Here is a 5,632-nt window from a genome sequence, read left to right on the forward strand (position 1 = left end):
ACATCTATTAACGTATCAGTTGGTTGGTGGATTTTTGGAACCTGGTGAGCACTTGCCTGTTAACCATGTAAATGCATTCTACGTGCGCATATATTAGATTATACTAAAATGAACATGTTGTGTAGGTGAGTCTTACTTTTATGTTCAGCAGTCTGTCATTAGGTACCCATATTTCACTCCATGGTTCCGGAAAATGAAATCCACTTTTACACTAAAATAACTACTTAAATTTCCATCTAGTAGTATAGCCCAAACTGTAAAGCTCAGTTTTGATTGCGTCTGGTGAAAGGAGAAATCATAATGCGCCACATCCTGCTTTCAATTTGAATATTCCATCAGATGATGTTCCAAATGTTAGTAGGTAATATTCATGGGAATTCAGTCAACAGAAATATAGACCATGATATAGTTGTCATTGATGTGTTTGTCTAATACAAATGCTAATGTTTGACAGGTAGAGATCAAATTCATAAGAAATCATTCTGGAATATATACTATCTCGAGCGCAATTATCTTTAGTTGTAGCTGTTAATGTTCATACTTCATCAGCAGTCTTTAACATATGCAGCCATGGTCCGACCTTTGAATCTGAATATAAACATAGAAAACCATTACAAAATCGAATTGATTAAAATTAACAGTATTCGTATGCAATGCGGTGCTCATATACCTAACCATTTTATTTAGACTGGTGTATCATTCTATAGTGATTAACAAAAAGAATTAGGGAAAAGATCCAGCGAAAATGGAATTCGAGTTATACCTGAAACCAATTCCAGGAGCTAACCGCAAGTGTATTGGGATCGATGAAAGAAGCTAGCTTCTGCCAGTATTCTTCTGGCTTTACCGGTTTCCATCTGATCACAAAATCGGATCACCGTAATCAGTATCAGTGGCAAATTAAGCCATTAATGACTGTTCAGAAAGTATCTAATTCATGATTTGGTTGTACAGTGTGGATTAACCTACAGATTAGACCTCAGATAATTTCAAGAATCAATGTTTCCAGGGTTTTTGATATTACCACGGCCTAGAGATCTAAGGTTTCCAAGTTCTTTGATCATCTTAAGTCCAGCAATATAGACACAATAAGTCATGTCTATCTGTGATGGTACCAAGAGCTCAACCTAACTCCAAATTTTCCAAGGTTTTTGATCATAGTAAGTTAAGCAAAACATAAAAATAAAACTGTTCCTCACATGCAAATACAGGAATTCATGTTTGTTAATTCCTACAGATCCAAAAATGAAAATTTCTTCATGCAAATACAGAAATTCATGTTTGTTAATCCTACAAATCCAAAAATGACAATTGCATGATCTCACAAATTACCTCTAATTATAAGTTGCAATGAATTAAATTCCACAAAGAAAAAAATGATCGATATTTAAATTGTCATAATTATTCACGTATTCTGCTAAGACCACAGGGTAATAAGCTGAGTCCGTTTATCTTATAGTTGTTTGTTCTTTCATTCAAAGAGAGAAGCCAAATACTCAATTGACGGTGGCTTTGATTACATCCCAAATTGAGAAACAACACTCAAATGTATAACCAACCATACATCAAGAATTGTACCAAGTAAACTATTGTAACAAATCAAATTATCAAATAATGATTTCAACATTCGAATAGATGGATTGTAACACATTTGAGGTAGTAAATAATGTACTAAAGAAAGTTGTGCCACATATATCCAAAATGTAACATGGATTTCACAAAATTTCATTATATTTGATACAATGTGCAACACCACAAACTGCAATCATAATATGGGACCTATTGAGACTTTCCAGTACGACTTTGTGCAAGGTATTCGAACAATAAATGACGTTTTACTGCTCATATTAGATAAAGGCCACCTAGGCTCATCTTGATGCACCTACTACTGATGCTCTTAGAGAAACTAAAAATGAAGATAGGCGAAAGAAAATTGCACCCGAAGAATCAAAAACCCCAGAACGACGACAACAACAAAAACAAAAAACAGACTAATACATGTGACTACCATAACAGAAATCTTATGATATGCCAGTCAAACAGCTTCACTTCTCTAGGTCATTGGATTTTGGCACATCAAAAGACTTCGATCTAGACATTTGCAATAACATTAAGCATATATTCGGTGACAAATCCAATCAAAAATCTATATTTGTGCTTATTGTCTATAAACACACCCAGTCTTGCAGAAATATATATTTCAATGTTTCGTAAAGCTATTTGAATGAAAGTAATCTGCATTATCCCCCCAGTAGCCAAGCTAACAGTCATGTGAACAACATAAAGCCTTATTCAGTATTGTCTAGAATATATCGTCTACTACTCTCGACATATACAAACCTCAAAATCACTCCTATAGCCATACTTATCCAGAAAGTAAGAGATAACACTTTATATAAGTGGTTTACTACAACATGCAAAATATTTCATTTTGTCTTAAGCCAAAAGCAAAATGCCATGTTTAATGACGAATAAAGGGTAATGCTGAGTACGAAAGGATGAGGTCAAGTTCATATAGAATGCAAAACTGAACTCCCGGGCTATTTCAGTTACACGTGAAAGCATTTTTGGAAGTTTTCGTGGCAGAGTTACCGAAGAAAAATTTAGGCTAAGATACATGTCAGCAAGACGACAAAGGAAATGTGAAATTAGTTACCTAATGCTGAGCAAGCTCGCCTCATCCAATGAAAACTCGAACTAAGCTATCTGCCATGACACAATCAAAAAGTCACTATTAAAAATCAACTATAGAAATCTTGACAACAGAAAACTATAATGAACAGACTGAAACATTTCTCAGAGATTTTTGATAGCCAAACTATCGCCAACTAATTTCATAGAATTGAAAGCATAATAACACTTGGTATCCCTTTCTATGCTTCAAAAAAGTTTTTTACTTGGTAGACTTGGTAGGCTTCCTAATCAGAACTTCTTGTATCGTGTGACTCGCTGAAACCTTAGTCACCAGGAACGGGAGCGAGTACGGAAACGAGATAGTAAAATTCTCAAAAATGAAATACGAGGAACGAGTATGGAATGCAAAATATAAATCATATATAAGTTAAATTTCATAGATACATTAATGATACATCATAGATAAATTTCATCTTTGTCATCTATGTTTATAGTTAAATCAGAATCACTCATTGTAATATGATAGAAATAATCAGAAGGCACTGAATATAAAGGTTAGAAGGAGGAGAAAGAGTTATTTATATATTTATTTATCTATTGCTAGAAGAAAAAGAAAAATTTGTTAATAAGCATTACAAAATAAATAAAGAAAAATATATCTAAAAAAGAAACAAAACAAATCTAGAAAATCTTCTTGCTATATCTTTACATAGAAGTCAAAAATAATCTTTTTTTCTTCTTTAATATATCCACGATATCTTTTTTATTTCTTTAATTTTTGGCAAGGTTCCTCCCTTGCTAGGAACTCGTTTCTCCCTTGCTAGGAACGCGTTCCCAACGCGTATCTCATTGAGATACGCAAAAACGAGTATTTCACTGAAATACGCTCATACCCTAGGAGTTCCTGGTGACTAAGGCTGTAACTATTAAATATTATGGTATAAATATCGTGTCTACATAAAATTTATCGCCAGCATACTCTTATCTAATGATAATGCAGAATATTGTGAAACATAATCTTCAATCTATGTGCAACTGTGCATCAAGATTCGAGTGAATTGATGACTGTTTTAGCCAAGACCAACACTCGTATTAGACAAATAAATTGTTTCTCTATAGATTAAACCAAAACCAAAACAGATTAAACAGATGGGCGACATGAAAATTTAGGGTACATTTCTATGAGATGGAATACAAAACTCACAGGGTGTCTGGGGTCCCATTTTGCGGAAAGTAGCTGGGCGATGGTTTTAATATATTATAAACATTAAAATTTCAGTGGGTGCTTTCCCCTTCTTGGTTGGAACTGTAATATGGTGCCATGGTGTTGAATCCAACCATCTGCGAATATTACAATAATCAATTATAAGAGGTTTAACAGGAGCAAAGCACTACATAAATGTCTTCCGGTAATGAAGTCAACATTTTCTAAACTATCCAGAAACATATAACCGTATGAAACTTGGTCAAAACATGGTAACACGCACTATGATCTTAAAATATGTATGCAGACTTTTCGCTTAAGAATCTAAGGCTTTTGAGCATGCACAATGAACATAAAATTTGGTTCAAGAAGATGAGCATCATTATGCTGATAAAGACCACGTACAGTTGAATGATATAAGCAAAATATAAGTACAGCAGGATGCCTCACATTCGCAATTACATATGCACCAATTCTCAACAGCAGGGCATATGATATATTAGAAGCCTTTTAAACGCTCATGTAATTGAATATGGACTTTAAAGGCATGGATTTGAATATACCTGTATCATACCCCAAAACTCTTTATCTAGCAATTTTCTCAATCACTTCAAGGGCATAATCGCTCTTTCCATGTTGATAAAGCTCCTTAATCAAAACAAACAATTTGTAGATTACAGTTATCACTCCTTGTCAAATTACTAAACTTTGTTGATTAAGATCATAACCATCTCTAAAATTTTAGCTTAAGAACACAACCCATCATGACCTAATAGAACATAACAATATCACTGAAAAAATGTTATAAGATTGAAGGAGCAATCACTCTTAAGTAATTTTCTAAGGTTTCTCTAAGCACAAACCACTGTGAGTAACAAAACCGAACTCCATATGTTTAAGTGCATCTAATTTAATGTATTCGGTCGAAAAAACATAGAATGAGTGAGACATTTGAGTATCAGCGAATAAAATTTGAGAAATGGTGGAAACCCTAAAAATCATACATTAAGAACCGGGAAGGAAAAAAAAGTATAAGGGTTTTTTTTACGAATCTTACCTTATCAAAATGGAGTATTTTGATTGATTAGAGATTGGAGAAGAGATTCGCAGGTTTAGGATATCAGAGAAAATTTTCAGTTGAAGACAAATGAAACGTTTCTTTCGTTGATATAGGGAGCATTCGTAACATAGAGGTGGGCAAGCAAACGGATACGTGGGCTGATCTTCCGTATGACGAGTGGATCATTTTATCTGAGATACCACATGGGAGGTGTGGGAAGATCTTAACCGCCAGTTCAAAAAATAGATATATCTCAGCCATTGCGTGACACACTGAACACTTCTGTTTTGTAAGCATGGATAGATAACAACTCAATGAAAGAACTAAGGAAAAGCCCAACACATTGAATAACAATGGCAACAATCAGTTTTGAACCAACGGGAATAGCCCAATTGGCCAAGGGTCGAGCTCCCAATTGAACCAACAGGAATAACCCAGTTGGTCAAGGGTCGAGCTCCCAAATTATGGATTACTAGGGAGTTCGAAGACCGCGTTGATCGTGTCAAAAGAAAAAAAAAACGATTTTACAAAGAGTGTTGCGGTAACTCAAAGTCCGTCTACGTGTATTCCTTAATCATCAGTATCATTTTGCTAAGTCTCTAGTTCGCTTCTGCTTATTCAAGTTTAAATGCCAACCAGGTGGTAATGATATCTTATAACCCCATAACACATTTAAAATTTCTCATTTCTCATTTAATAATGATATTTCTTTTTGATGTTATTGAATGCAGGAC

General features: G+C 34.3%; 1 long non-coding RNA gene across 2 annotated transcripts; it reads right to left on the reverse strand.

The window, feature by feature from the left end:
- Positions 1 to 283: 283 nt before the first annotated feature.
- Positions 284 to 5,032, reverse strand: LOC113307415. 2 transcript variants are annotated; one of them, XR_003339162.1, is made up of 6 exons: positions 4,896 to 5,032; positions 4,402 to 4,486; positions 3,839 to 3,975; positions 2,657 to 2,706; positions 764 to 857; positions 284 to 588 (listed from the first exon to the last, which is right to left on the reverse strand). It is a non-coding gene; the product is annotated as an uncharacterized LOC113307415 (long non-coding RNA). The 2 variants fall into 2 exon arrangements; XR_003339163.1 differs by having other exon boundaries at positions 4,402 to 4,607; positions 4,896 to 4,979.
- Between the last annotated feature and the right edge of the window lie 600 nt (positions 5,033 to 5,632).

Source organism: Papaver somniferum, chromosome 1 (genome assembly GCF_003573695.1).
Source record: "Papaver somniferum cultivar HN1 chromosome 1, ASM357369v1, whole genome shotgun sequence".
NCBI lineage: Eukaryota > Viridiplantae > Streptophyta > Magnoliopsida > Ranunculales > Papaveraceae > Papaver > Papaver somniferum.